A 15,634-nucleotide genomic window follows, 5' to 3' on the forward strand; every position below is an offset into this window, starting at 1 on the left:
AAATGTGATTATTTGGTGAATGAGAAAATGATAGGCTGAGTGTAAATGGCAATGGGTGATATAGGCTGACAGGGATGTTATTGAGGACATGCCCAAGGTCAGGCAGTGAAGCAGTAGCAGGGCCTGACACTTAGCAACACTGTAACCCTCTCTTTCTTCAGAGCATGTTGAATAGCAGCATTAAACAGACCTAAATTCTTGTCACTGCTGTTAAAAATTATTAAAAAACAGATAAAACCAAACAAATTCCCCCCCCAAAGAAATAAAAGGCAGAAACCGGTAGCATTGATCTTCTTTCTGAGAATTTGATTTTAATTATCAAACAGCACAATTCTGTAAAATAAGTTAAAAAATAGTAATTGATAATGATAGTAATGTCATCTCCTGACACCATTGTGGATGATGCCCCCTGACCCCAAAAGCAAGACATTATGCAAGCTGCCTAACTAGAGGCACAGGAGAAACAGAGGTTTCCTCCTCCTTACGATCTGTGCTGAAACTAGAGCCCACCTGACCCCAAGAAGAGAGGGAGTTTCACCATAGCCAGGCCATGAAGGCACCACCTGAGGCAGATCTCCACTTCTTGCCTCCATCCTGATCCCCACTCCATTCTCATGCTAAAGCCAATGCTATTCAGACCCATTCTCATGCCTAATCCATGCCCAAGACCAACCCGTTCCTATCATACCCAAGCACGTCCTCTCCTGTCCTATTACCTTCTCATTCTCATGTCCACACTTGATCCATGTCCTCACCATGCCCATACATCTGTCCATGCCCACATCATGTCCATCCCCTCCCCATAGCCCCGTCCATCCTCTCCCCATGCCATGCATGCCTATGTGCATGCCCAAATCTCCTTCATGCCCATGCCATCCCGGGCCCTTCTCCCAATGCCCATGCCTATGTCTGTGTCCTCCCCGATCCATGCCTCTGCCATGACTGCATCCTGCCCATGCCTGTGCCTATTCCCTTCTCATGCCAATGTCTGTGTTCTCCCCACGCCCGTGTCTATGTACATCCCTGGCCCACGTCTATTCTGTGATCGTGGCCATGCCCATGTCTGTATTTCCTCAGCCCCACGTCCCTGCCGTGCCCGTGTCTGTGTCCTCCTGCCCAGCCCCACGCCTCTGCCATGTCCATGCCCATGCCACCCCACGCCTGTTCCCACCCCATGCCCCTCTCCACGCATCCGCAGGCCGTGTCCGAGTTGTTCCCACGCCGCTGGGGTGGGCAGCCGCCAGCCGCATGTGCGCCTGTCATTCCAGCCGGGAGCGCCGGCTCCTGCCTCCCATTCATGTAACCTGTGTGTGTCTCTCTTTCTCTCTGTGTGTAACAGCGAGAGGGAGAGAGCGAGCGAGGCACGGAGAGAGGGAGGAGGAGGGGGGAAGCTTTAAATAAAGCCTTTGGATTGCAGCTGCTTATTTTGGGCAGTCCTACCAGGACGATTCCTGTCAGGAAAGAAGCTGGACCAGTCGTTGTTTTTTTTTTTTTTTTTAATTTATTTTGATTTTGATTTTTGGGGGTGGCAGCGGTGTATGTCTGAGCTGCCTGCGGAGATGAGCTCCGGTGCCTGCCTGTAGTTTCCACTTTGGGATCGCTGGACACAGAAGTGGCATTTCGGTGGGGGGAAGCTGCAGACATGGTAAGCTTCGCTTTTCCTCTGAAAAGTGTATTTATGCCATAGACCCTTCTTGAATTTTCCCTTCCCCCTTCCCTCTTCCTACCAAACAGCCAGGCACACAGGCTGGGGCTGGGGCGAAGCTCCCTGAATCTCTGGCTTTCCTCCCCAGCATCCATCCTTCCCTCCTGCCCAGCTCCCTGCCCTCCCCTCGCACAGTTTGCAGCAATTCGGAGGGAGGCTAAGATGCTGCGAGAAGCTTCGGGCTGGGGCGGGGGGGGATCAGGAAGCCCCAGACTGCCAAAACCTTGCTTAGGGTATGTTTGGAGTGGATTCTCCCATCCAACCTTCCCCCTCCCCGACCCTTCCCTCTGCACCCCGAGCGGTGCGGCTGTACGGGGGGAAGGCAGCAGTGCAGATTGGGAGGCACTGGAGCAAGGATGCAGCTTTAAGATCAATCGGTGTTATTTATGTAATAACATAAAAGCAGGGAGGAAAGGAAGCAGAAAAAAATAGAATAAGAAAGAAGTGCCTTGGTATTTGTCAGCCCACAAGGCTCCTTCGGCTCTGAGTCCCCCATACTCGTGTCCTGCTGCAGGGTGGTGCGTGGTGGGAGAGTGTGTGTGTGTGTATGTTTACATTTGGATCCGTTTTAGAATCGGGGGTGAGGAGGGGGTCTCCCATTTTCCAAGGAAGGTGGGTTTGCCTCCAACAAAAAGCAAAAAAAAAAAAAAAAAGAAATGCGCCTGACTGCAAGTTGAGTGACAAGTCTGTTTCTTAGGCATTAAATGTTAAAGCCCTGCTTCCAGCCATGCCCTGGCAGGATTAAAAGATCGCCCAAATAGTGTGGTGTTGGAGAAATGATGCTGGAGTGCCTGGAAGAAATGCAGTGGTTCAGACTCGTGCTTGTATTCTCAGCAATTTGCATTCTCAAATACAAATTTGGGCTGTTGAACATGAAACCAGGCTGCTACCAAAGGGCATTTATTTCCTGGGATTTGTTTTGATTGAAAATATAGTGTAAAATATCTGGGATATTTTACTTCAAAAGAAGTGGTAGTTAAGAAATTTCTAAATCTTTAAAAAATAATAATTAGCTCCCCCCAAAACTCTAGAAGTATTCACAAGGCAGTATTTATTTACTTTCTTATCATGACCACACTTAGAAATTCACAGTGGTTACAACCATGTAAGCACATGATTTGAAAACAAAAACAAAATGAAACAAAACAAACTAACAAAAAAGAATCCCAAAACCAAAACCCAGCCTAAAAAAAACATATTTATGCCACTATGTTTTTTTATGGGATATATAGTCCGAAATACATTTTTCATACAGCCAAAGCAGAAATTACTAAATGCTCATTGAATAGATGGATAAGACCTTTCTGCATCTTGAATGCATTTTCTCATGATTTTTCCTGGAAAGTTCAATTTCTTATGATTTAAAAATAATAAATAAAGAAGGCAAGACACCAAACTCCTAAATCAAACTAAAAATTAGTCTCTCCACCTCAGCCCTATCTTCCTTCTTAACTTTTTGCAGTGAAGCCTCACCTGTACAGTCGTGTCTTTTTCTTTTTTTTTTCTCCCCCGAGAAAAGTTCCAGGTGAAGGGGGGGCCATAAAATAAGAAAATGAGAGCAAGTCTTTGAAGTTTGAAGTTGTCTGTGTGCTTTTTATAGGTAAACTTCTGCTTTAGTCTGGCAAGTTGTTTGCGTGCTGCTCTCTACTCTGGGGCGCCAGAGCTGGGTAGGGGAAATTGGCAGCTCCCAGCCTATCCCAATCCCATTTCTTTCGCCTTCGCTGACCCTAATAAAATTGCCTACTAGTAGTGTAGTCCCTCCTCTCCTATGGAAAGTGCTCTGCTCCCAGCATGTGCACCATATGTGCCTGCAACACCCAAGGCTTAGCATACATTCACCTATAGCATGCCAGCAGTCCATGTATGCCACCCGCACTCTGGCTCTGGCAGGAGCCGGGGATTGGCCGTCAGGAACCCCAGCCTCTCCCCTGGTAGCTGGGGGAGGCTGGGGCTGAGCCAGTGATTTGTATTTAATTTATTTCATTGGCCTCTTCAGAGCCAGGCGCCTCCCACCTAGTGCCTCTGCCTGTAGCACTTTTATGGGCTTGGGTGGAAAAAACAAGGAGTATGTGTGTATATATATATATATATAGATATAGATATATATATCTATATCTATATATATATATGTATATCTAGTGCAGTGGGGGGGGCATAAAGGGAGGAAGACGCATCTCTTGCACAGTTTTGCAGTGAGGCAGGACTTCAGAGCAGCTCACTCGGCTCTGCCTGTGTTACAAGGCTGAAGGAATTTGCTCATTTGTGGCCATTGCGAGCTGCCCGTCCTTGCAAAATTCCCAGCTCCCAGAGTCTGCCACGCTGCTGGATCAGTCCTTGCTGAAGTGGGCTGGTTTGTAGCCAGGAGAATTATTTGCTGCCATGATCCCTTGAGAATGCAATCCCCAAGTCAGTGCATGGCCAAAGAAAAGTAGGTTCTGTGCTAGTTTGCAGCCGGTCTGGAGGCAGAGAGGGGACCGACAGTGAGGTCTCGGTGTGTGGCCGGGCATTTCCCAGGCACCTGAAAATGTAACCTGTGTTGCACTTTCTTTGGGAGCAGGACCACTGCTCTGCACCCACCATCCTGGGAAGGGGGTCTGCACACACAACTGGGGCAGGGAAGGAGGGGAGCTGCCTTTGCAGACAACCTGTTTTACTTTTTTCCCCGTTTTCCCCCTCAAAAAAGAATCACCAAGATTGGGAATTACTGCCGCTGCTCTGAGATGCACTATATCTTTACAGGGACTCTGTGCCTCAGCCTCCTTTCTCATACATACACACATGAATGTGTTCACATCTTCACAAGGGGAGATTTTCAATTAATCTGTTATTTATATGTGTGACCTGGAGAAGAAATGTGATATTTTGGTGAAGAAAGAGGGTCATTAATATGGAAAAATGTTCTCAGATTGTTCTTTGGCAAGGAAAGGGGTAAGAGGCAAAAGGAGATGCAGAAGTTTACTTCATAGTTTCCTTTTCTTATTAGCAAAGGGTCCTGGTTTAGAAAGGCTTTTCTGGGGAGATTTTGCCTTCTCTAATTTTAAAGGATAGGGAAAAATCATGGAGAGATGAGGGTAAAACTGCTCATCTGGTTTTCACTGGTGGGGGGGAAGATAGTCCCCCCTCCCCCTGATTTAATTTACTGCATGGATAGAAAAAGAGAGACATCTCTCTAATTTCAGTGGGTCTGCAGAAGGAGTGAGATTTGGGCTGAGAAGACTGCAATTTTAAGTCCATGTAGCTTAATTTAAGTCCATGTAGCTTAATTATTTTCCTTGACTCATTTAAAATAGATGCTTTCCTTTTATTTTGGTGAGGCAGATAGTATGCTGGCAAGGGAAAATGTATTTTTGTTTTACAAAGTGAATTTTTTATTTTATTTTATTTTATTTTATTGGTTTCCTGGAGTGCATAATAACGAAATGTTATTTCATTCTGTCTACAACATGCACACTATTCCAATTAAAAACGTACTCTGATTATTTTTAACCTGGTAGTTTGCCATTTCTCTGCTCAGGAGAATAAAATATTGAGTTCTTGCACTTTAAAATAGCTGAGATGCTTAAGCAGAACTACCTTTTCCCTGGGAAAGTCATTTCCAGGTCTGTTGAGTTCCCGCTTCAATGGTTCATTTTCTGACAGAATCACATCTTTACAAGAAGAAGAACTATGATCTTATGTAACTTGATGTTTCCAGATCAAAAGTTACAAATATTGCAGTAATACCATGAAGAGAGAGATTTGACAGGAGGAATGTTGCATGGCATACTTATTATTAGGATTTCAAATCAAGGCGGTTTTAAAAATTTATGGAGGAGAAAAGCAGAATTAAAAAAAGATGAATAAACAAAACCTTGCTAGTTTGATATCTTTAACATCACTTTTCCCTTTTATCTTAACTGTGTAGACAGTTGAGATTTTATTTTTTCTTTCCTTAAAGCAAACTCTAGTGTTTAAAAAATGTGTAGTTGTAATTTCCAGAGATGAAGGAGCTTGAAATTTGCTCTCTCTCAGATTTGATTCAAAGAAATGAAACCCTGTAAATCAATGTCAATTCAGATTTAAAGACTGGCTGTTACCTGCCCTGTTACAAGGTCCATCAGCATAGCTTATTGTAACTAAAAGCTAAAATACTCCGTTTCTGCTTTGAACTGACAAATTGGCGTTGTTGGGTGCTTTGACAGAGTAACTTGCACCACTTGCTAGTGAATTGGGTATTCATGGATTCTTGACCGATATGTTTCAGAGAAAAAAGTCCTATAATGTAACACTTTTTGAAAGCATGAGTATATATGTGCATTTCCTCTTTGCTCTAGATTAAAAGGAAAAAGATCATGGAGAGATTTATATCTTAATTATGTCAGTCTAACATGAGGAGTGGTGCTGTAGCGTGGCTATAGGACTTACAGTAGTCAGGAATAAATGTACAATTTTCATTCTTCTGTGCTGTTTCACCCTCGATTCCCTTGATAGATAAATAATTTTGTTAGAAACATATAACATTTTTTTTTTGCCAGCTGTTCTACTCTCCCTGGAGCATCTGTAGAGACAGAGTTGAAATGTGAGTAGGAGGGCATGTTTCTTTGTCTGTGTGCAGTGACAAACACTTCTTACAGAAAGTTCAAATTTTGGAAAGTTTAAGCCTTACTCATGAAAATCCTTTTGCCTTTATACCAAATTGCTTGGAATGGAGCTGTTTGTGCTGTAGGGGGATTCAAACTTCATTGAATGTTGCCCTGCTGGGTATCAGCAGAGGTGATCTTTTGAATGTGAAGATGTCCATGAAAGCAGGCACAGATTTCTCTGTTCTTCCAGTGTGTTGGCAGCAAGAAGAAGGAAAGCACATTATGAAACTAATTAGGGCTGACAGATAAGTTTCCTTTTCCAAGTTAGAGTTGCTTTCTAGGATGTGACACAATCCTTGTTCTTTTTTTTTTGAGTGGGGGGAAGAAGGAAGAAGGAGAGAGGAGTTGCTGATGGTCGGTTTAGGTGGAGGAGCTCACTGAAGTGCATTTATTTATCAGTTCATTTAAATGGGCATGGCTCAGTGAGATTTCACCGATATCTCCACATTTTAGTGAAGTAGCAGTTGCTGTGGTCTAGGATAAGCACTGCAGTCCAGAACGCTGCTCCACTGCCCTAATCACTGCTAGGCACTGGTGGCAGATGTGCTACCCCAGCAGCAACAGCAAACATGAAAGCAGGAGATGTCTCACTCCCCATTAATTTAGGTCTTGTGATTATTCAGTGCAGTTTTCTCTTTAGGCACTGAGTAGAAGCTGTATCACTTGCCTGCACAGGTGTTTGCACACACTGAGCCTTCAAAGTATTCTGGAGATTCATTAGTTATACAGTAAAAAGTTAGAAACAGAAGATTAAATCCTATTTTTCTATTTTAGTCTAACCCTGCATCATGTATGCAATAAGGGCTCATAGGCTTTGTTCTCAACTCCTCAAACTCCAAAATGTGTACTGTAAGTCTTAAAATTGCTTTTTAAAAATCCAGTCTGGGCCTGTTTGTTCTGGGAAATATTTGGTCTATTCATAAGATCAGTCTTGGTTTTCTATATCAGGAGCTGCACCCAATGAACCTTATGGATCCCTTCCAACTCAGGATATTCTATGATCCTATGATATCATGCTGTGTGGAGTATAAGAGAAGTCAGGATTCATTTCCTAGGCAGCAGCATCTTCAAGCACTGTCTGTTCACATAAGAGCAAAGTCCTGGAGGCCTGAAATTCATAAACAATTTCTTCCACTGGGTCATCTGGACTTACATGGGTCAGTCTTACAAATGAACTGAACACCCAAATTTTATAATGGAAGGTTTTCAATATTCTGCTAATTCCTTTTGAAGTGCCTCCATGTCTTTGGATGCTGAAAACCATTTCATCCTTATCTCTGTAACATAAAGAAGAATAGGAAGGGAGAGTTTGGTTAGCCAAAAAGCTTTTAGAAGTGACTGCCAGAAGTGGTTGGAAAAACTGACAGAGCATGAGAGACACTGGAATTTGCTTTCTGCCTGTTGATACAAACAGCATTAGGTGGTTGGGCTGTGGGCAGCACAGATCCTGTCAGTTTGGAACAAGCAAATGCTTCTATTTCTAGAAAATTGCCCTTTGGGCAGCTGGGTTTAAGGTGTGATCAGCCTTTTGGCACAGATTTTTGTTCTAGAAAGCAGAGAACCATTTCAAGAGCCAACTGGCCGATGTGTTCCCGCAGACAGAGCCGTGATCAGGGATTATTTATGGTGTTTCCTTACGGTGGTGCTAAAACAATGCAAAGTTCACACAGCCTTTAATTGCTTCTTGACACTTCAGCAGATCAGCCTCTGAGCTGTCAAGATGATGATCCATACGCTGCAACACACTCTGACACAATTTTGAAATGTTGAGTTGAATGGACTTGCCCAGCATTGCCCACAGTCCTGGGGCATCACTTGGCTACCTTAAACTGAAACACATTTGTCCTCATTCTACAATCCTCTGCTTAGTGAGTACAAACCTCCCAGCTCTGCAGCGGGTGAGACAGGGATTGTAAACCTCCTCTTCTACTCCCCATTCTCACCGCTTCATCTCCAGGCCAGCTTGGGTAAAACACTGTCTTGTAAATAATGACTGTTTCATTATTCAGACACTTGAATAAGGCAACTTTCATTGTGATTTTTACTTAAATTACGGGTCTCCAATATATACTTTTAAATCATATTATTGGTCTGTTAGTCTCATTTTTGTTGATTTCTTTTGGCTTTATGGAGTCATCCAAGAGATAGTAGCTTTGTGACATTGCCTCATTTTTGTCACTCTCTGTGTGTCAAAGGCTTAGTTTAACAGAGTACTCTGCTCCTCTAAACAGATCTCTCAGTCCATCCCACTCAGCCTAGTCTTCTCCTCATGCCCTGCCTCATCCAGCTCCTTTCTACAATCCTGTTTTCACCTCTCTAACCCCTGCTCTCCAAGTCTCTCATCCCAACTTCATTCAGTTCCTACCAGCTTGAGGTCATGCCAAGAACCAGAGAGCATCTCTGATTGCAGTTCTGACACTTGAATACAGACCTGGCACTTCCCATAGCATAAAACATCTTGTCTTGTCATACACAGGTAGAAATGTAAGTGATGGAAGCTGGCAAATATGTACAAATGCACCCAGGAGCATGTAGCAACGGTGTTTTTATCAGAGATGCCTAAACTTGGCTTAATTCAAACAGATAGGCACAAAACTCATTAGAAGAAAAACAGTTCTCTCCCAGGCAAATTTCAAGTCCTTCCTCTAAAGTCCTAAAAATCCCAGAGGAGGTTTCAGAAAGAAAGCTAAAGCCTTTTTTTTTTTTTTAACGTTAGTAAAACAACATATTTTTCCTTAGCCTTATTCTCAGAATCTGCTGAACTGTTTTGACTGAAATTTTCCAAAAAACTTCAGCCTGAGGCAGACAGCTGGCATGGAAATTTTCAGGCCAAACAATTTGCTTAGTATAGTTATAGGAAACTGTGAATGCTGTTTTATTATTAAAGCTGCTTCACTCTTCCCATAATTGACAGCACTATCAACTTTGCCTTTCCCTAATAAACAGAGAACTGGAGATTGTGTTACAAACTAATTTCGTACTTGTGTGTTTTATAGATTTTTTTTTTTATATTGGAAATTTATTATAGATCTGACACATGCATTTCAGCATATGTTAGCAGATGATGAAATCTCAAGCTTCTTGGAAACTGAAGTGAATACAAGTAATGAGAATCCCACAAAGTCACATCAAAGTGATACAGCATTGCAGGATTTGTAGGATGGAATTAAATCCAAAGAAATCTCAGGAGATCTTGCACTGATGGAGCAAACCCACAAATTCCCATGTATCGCACCCTCAGGTTCAGTGTCCTGTTGACAGAGGAATTCTTATTTAGTATAGCAACCTTATATTGTAACAGCAACTGTTATCACAAACCAGAGCCAAAAAAAAAAAAAAAAAAACAAGGGGGAAAAACCAAATGGAAACCCAGAAAACTGAAAGAACATATAATTGCATTTTGATGTGGCCAGCTTTTTTCTCTGTTTATCATCATCACAGGTGACTCTCAGGCTGCAGTTTCACATCAGATCCAAATTCAGGACCCACTGGCATGGAAGGAGAGGGGTCCTGCTCTCCCCCTCTCCTCCCATCCCAATGTCCTCCCTCCCCACCTTCTGTCCTTTGACTCCTTCAGAACATGTCTGATGATTTATGCCTTTTTGACAAGGGCACTAGTGGTAGGACAAGGGGTGACAGTTTAAGATAAGAGAGGGCAGATTTAGATTAGATGTTAGGAAAAGCTCTTTCCTGTGACAATATTGAGGCAGTAGCACAAGTTGCCCAGAGAAGCTGTGGATGCCCCCAGGCTGGACGGGGCTCTGAGCAACCTGGTCTGGTGGGAGGTGTCACTGCACATGGCAGAGGGAGCTGGGATTAGGTGATTTTTAAGGTGCCTTCCAACCCATTCTGTGATTCTATGATTCTACAATTTAATTTATCAACCCAGGACAAAACAAGCTCCATCTTTTGCTTGGGGTTTTGGTTTATTTCTGATGACTTAGTGACTTACATTGAGTCAATGTGGTGGAATCATTTGCCAAGGAGAAGAGAGAAAGAAGGGGGTACAAACAGCTTGGTGGTGGTGATGGGGGTTTAGGCTAGTCCCATGACCAAGGAGTTTTTCTTAGCATGCCAACTATTTACAGCAGTTTGATTGTACTGATATGAAGTCTAATTTTATTCATGTTAAAATACAGAGTGCACTTTTTCATTACAGTCTTCTATCTTCAGGACAGTCTTTCAAGCCACCCTGTTTAGTGGGCCTTGAAGCAGCTGTCCTCTAACAATTTGCTGGATTCTTTTTGAACCCAGCATGTAGTTGTGATTGCCACAAGAAAAAGTTTCAAAATTTAAAGTCATGCTATGAGTGAATAAGCCTTCCTGTTTTTCTGCTTTAACCTCTCAATTTGGTAATTTCATTAGATGACTCCTACTTTGTGGGTTATACAGCAGGATAAATTCCTTCTACTCTTTGGTTTTGTTTTTCTATTCCAAGATGAAAATCCTCACCCTACTTTATCTATTCTGCAAGTCTTTCCATATTCCTGATAATCTTTTCAGCCTTTTCCTTTTCCTCTGTCTTTATTAGTTCTGCTCTGTATTTTAGACATGGGTAGAACAAAAAATGTATGCAGCATTAAGACAGAAATGCATGTTACCTTATAAAACATCATCCCATATTATATTTAGCCAGGAGAAAAGGAAGTTTGAGGGGACCTTATAGCTTTCTGCAATTCCCTGAAAGGAGGGTGTAGCCTGGTGGGGGTCAGTCTCTTCTCCAAGTTACAAGTGACCGGACAGGAGGAAATGACCTCAAGTGGCACCAGGGGAAGTTTAGATTGGATATTAGAAAAAATTTCTTCACTGAAAGAGGGACCAGGCATTGGAAAGGGAGAGGGACTCAGGCTGCTGAGGGAATGAGGCTGTGATGGGATCACCATGGCTGAAAATGTTCAGTAAGTGTGCGGATGTGATTCTTAGGGACATGGTATAGTGGTGGCAGTGCTGGGTTAATGGCTAGGCTCAGTGATCTTACAGGTCTTTTTTAATATAAATGATTCTATGATTTTTCTCTTTTCATTGTCCATTTTTTCCCTAATGTATCTCAGAATCTTTCCTGTGCATTTAACTGGCACGAGCAGAGAGCCAGTAGTTGTAGAGGGCATCCCATGGAGACCCCTCAACCAACCTTCTGTGGGGCACCAGTTAATTTACAGCCCATATTGTGTATGCATTGTTAGAACTGTTTTTCCCTTTATGCATTATTTTGCTTTTACTGATACTGAATTTCATCTGATGTTTTTATCACCCAGCTTGTTACCCAGTACTGTGAAAGTAGGTTGTAGCATAATGGTTGGAGGCTTCATGAGAGAATCAGAAAGCCCAGCAATGAAACAGGCTCTCATTTAGACTTTTATTCTTGTCCTGGGGATAATCTGAGCAAATATATAACCAACAAAATACCCTTTATATAAAGTAAGAACAACCAGCCTGCCTGTCTTGTGACATCTGACTGTGAAGTTGTCTGTTGCTCAAATGTTTTTCTTCTCATTGTCAGCATCTAACAGTCTTTTTTTTCTCATACTTCTTTCTAGCCAGTGTTTGCTCTTCCCAAAAGCAGGAAATTATGCCCTTGCTTCCTCCACACAGCACCACCAGAATCCTGATACCAAGGGACAACTTAATGATCATCTTCTCACAGCCTGACATGTTTCCCCTGTACCTCCATCTTCTTTCTATCCTAAAATCCCTCTTGTGTTCATGATGCACTGCAAAGACACCTGGGATTTGGAAACTTTTCCTACTTTCTTGGTTTTGCTTTTATCTCACAAGAAAGTGTGAGCAGACAAAGCCACCTGCCTGTCACTTAGAGCCCTGTTTCATGGCAAGCACTTGGGTCTACCTGAACAGGGCTTTCTTTAGGGCTTAGCTTTTATGGATTATTATTGTTGCTGCTGTTCACAATCTTATTTGGGATTGGAGGGATGCACAAATGACTCGTTTAGAAGCTACAAACCATTGCTTGCAGCCCTGCATATCCCCCATATGCTTTAAAATGTCATCTGTTTGTGGCTTTCTGTGCTGAACGCTGTTGATCACAGGCTCTGGAGAGCAACTTTATTGTACACCTGCATCACTTTGCTTTGTATTCTTTTATACCTCCTGCATAATTAATATTTTTTTCAATTTTATGTATTTATTTATTTTGGCTGATGTCTTCTCCAGAGAGTATCAGACACAGCAAGAAACTAGTTGAGAAGATGGTAACAGAGAAGAAGGGTATATCAGAAGCTGATACTGGGGAATAAAAGTGGATCTTTTAGGGGGTGAGAAAATGGGGGAATACCAGGAAGAGAGGGACCTCTACCAACTCTTTCATCATTAGTGCTGGATTCCTGCAGCTGGTGCTCTGTTGTGCTCTGTGAACTGAGGACACTGATTCTTTTTTTCCTTTGTTTTCTTTCTTCCCACCCTCCATTTCAGAGCATGGAAGACTGAACAGTCTGTAACTTCTCTGCTCTGCAAATCAGTAAAATTGGGATACCCAGCCCCAGTAAAGATGCCTAATCTAATGTGTGGAGGCATATATTCTTCATATCTCAATACTCCTGTTTGTTTCTCTCTCCTTCCCTCTGCTCAAATGAAAACACCTGGAGTTAATGTTACACAGACTATGTGAGATCCCACCTTGCCATCATGTTTCCTTATTAAGAAATTTCATTAAGGCCTTTTATATAAAATGTGCCCTGCTTTGACAGACTGAGTGTTTGAAAGTGGACACTCCCAGCAACAGAGATTTTTTTGAAGATAACAAAAGCCAATCACATTGCATCTTGTTTCAATCCCCAAAGCACCACAATGTTTTAACTTAAACCAGGGCCAGATCCAAGAATCATTACTGTTAATTCAAAGGCTCCTGTTGGTTTTAATGGTCTCTGGATCAGGCCTTTTCACTCCTGCTGTGGAACAGACCTGGCTCCCCCAGTGCAGAAGCAAAAAATGGCCATGAAAATTGAAGGCTGGTTTGGAAAAGGATGTCATTTCCACTGCTGGACTAATTGAGTATGTGAGGCTGGGAGTGGTATAGGTTTGAGGTTTTCTTGATGTTTCCAAGTAAGTCAAAGTTCCTATAATGAAAACATGTAGAGTGGTGTTTTGTAACTATTTTTATACCTACATCAGACTTGATGTTAGTGGCTTTGAATTATTTAATGTTTTTCTTCCTCAGCTGTCATCTCCAGTGAGCTCCCATTGCAGGGCTGCGGGAGTTGTTGTGTAAGGAACAATGCAGGAGCCTGGCATTGGCTGCTTGGGGGGGTGATGTTGCCTGGTTTTGTTTTGTTTCATGTCTTTAATCCAATTTTATCCTTTTTCTTGCTGGTGAGAGGGACATTTAAGGTATTAAATCATACTGACCGGCGTGGGCTGAATATGAAGTACATGCCAGCTAAATACACAAATGGGGAGTTTTCTGCTTAAACCACTGAGCGCTAATGTCTGTCACATAGGAAGAGCCAACTATTTAACATTCAGTCTATTCAAAAAACATTATTATGTCCCAATGGTAATTTAAAATCACATCTGTTAGAACCATATGTGGGGAAAGTTTACCTTTTTTTTAAGCTATTTTTTTAAAAAATCCCAAGTTACCCTGTTTATAGGGTTATCTTCAATGTGGGCCTCTTTCAAAATTTCAGACTAATGGCCATGAAACGCCATCAGTCGAACAAATGAACTAAATGAATTCAACTATTATCTTTTTTCCTTTGCAATTAATGTGTGGGCTTTCAGAGGATATCTGCTAGTAGACATCCAGGTTTGAAAGGAAATCTATATATTGGGATCATGCTTCATGCTTCTGTTGTCTGTAACCTGATATTTGTTTGTTCATCTGAGTTATTGGATATTTCACAGGTTTTATTTGTTGCCGTTTAAGCTTCTATTAACAATGACTATGACCTTTGAAAATAGCTCTTTGGGCAGTCAGATTCTCTAATTTTTACTTTGTGGAACTGCCACTGGGTTATTCTGTCCTTAAAAACAAAAGATAGAGATTTGTTTTCAAAGCCTCCCATCATTATTATCTAACCAGCACTAACAGGCATAAACTTGAGATCCTTATACCTGAGCAGTGCTAATAGCATATCTGACATGGCAAGTGGAACACCCAGGTCAAAATATCTGCTATAGGTCCCTCATTACATGGTGGATAAAGTGCTCTGTGTCACCTCTACATTGAGTGCAACATGTTTTGCCATGTCTTTATGTACCTGTTCATCCCAGCTAAATGCAAGCACCTGAGTGAATTGCTTTGACAGATGGTAATTGGGGGCAAACAGATTTCAAGCACAGAAGTTAAAGGAGCTCTTTATTCCTTCGCCCTGTTACCTGCTCCCTCTGCTTGCTAAGGGTCTTCAATAAAAGCTGGACAAAACTAAATTCCCAAGTGGTTGGCAAGCACTGACACTCTCTGTGCTTGATGTGTGTGCACACATTGTGCATTGTGTTGTGGTAGGGAACATTTCCATTGTGCCGCCCCACTTCTCTGAATTCCAGTTTTGGATGGTGAAAACAGGAAGAGCTCTGCTTTGGTTATGGTGGCCAGGCTGGAACACCAAATATTGGTATTCAAGCTGTGATCCCCTGTGGGTAACTAAAATTGTGCGTGTTACGTGATGAATTTAGAACACTCCAGGCCTCAAGCCACCATTCCAAATAACCCCTCATAATAAACGACAAATAACTGCTCTTCTGGGACTTTTATATGTGTCAAAAGCTTAGCCTTTTGCAGAATCCCACAGAAATCTCAGCCCTTCCCTGAAGTAATGGATTTTCCCATTAAGTGCATCCACATCTGTTAGCAGCACCAAGCTTTCTACTGTTCATCCTTCACAAGTAGGCCGAGTACCTCAACGAAAAATAACCACGAAATAAATAGATAAGCATGTAAGTACTAATAAAGCCACTGTTCATGAGTTACATCTTTCCAGTGGCATCCACAGCATGGAATATTGTGCATCCCCCTCCAGCTGTGTTTTAAGCTCTGAATTTCTTAGCTAAACAGGGTGCTCATGATCCCAATGTACAGAGCACCTGACAACCCAAGAGTTAAATATGCAGCTATAAATAGCATGCCTACTTTGATGGGATGCATTGTATTGTAATTTTAGCACTAATTAAAGTGGTTGTAGGCATGAAATATCTCAGTCTTTCAGAAACATGTGTAAATATCCAAGATTAATCTGGTTTTGTTGTCTGAATGTTTTGGCAGAGTTGTGCCATTGCATATGAAGTTTTACGAGTAGCAGAATAATAAAGATGGGCTTGCATGTCAATGAACAGCATTTTTTTATTCATTTTGGGT

At 42.2% G+C, this 15,634-nt stretch overlaps 1 protein-coding gene across 1 annotated transcript in view; it reads left to right on the top strand.

The window, feature by feature from the left end:
* Positions 1 to 1,451: 1,451 nt before the first annotated feature.
* Positions 1,452 to 15,634, top strand: part of TENM4 (teneurin transmembrane protein 4) — a 601,532-nt gene continuing 587,349 nt past the window's right edge. Inside the window, 1 exon segment of the mRNA XM_054518583.1 lies at positions 1,452 to 1,645. The gene's annotated coding sequence lies outside the window, so the exon portion shown is untranslated.

Source organism: Molothrus ater, chromosome 2, assembly GCF_012460135.2.
Source record: "Molothrus ater isolate BHLD 08-10-18 breed brown headed cowbird chromosome 2, BPBGC_Mater_1.1, whole genome shotgun sequence".
Taxonomy (NCBI): Eukaryota; Metazoa; Chordata; class Aves; order Passeriformes; family Icteridae; genus Molothrus; species Molothrus ater.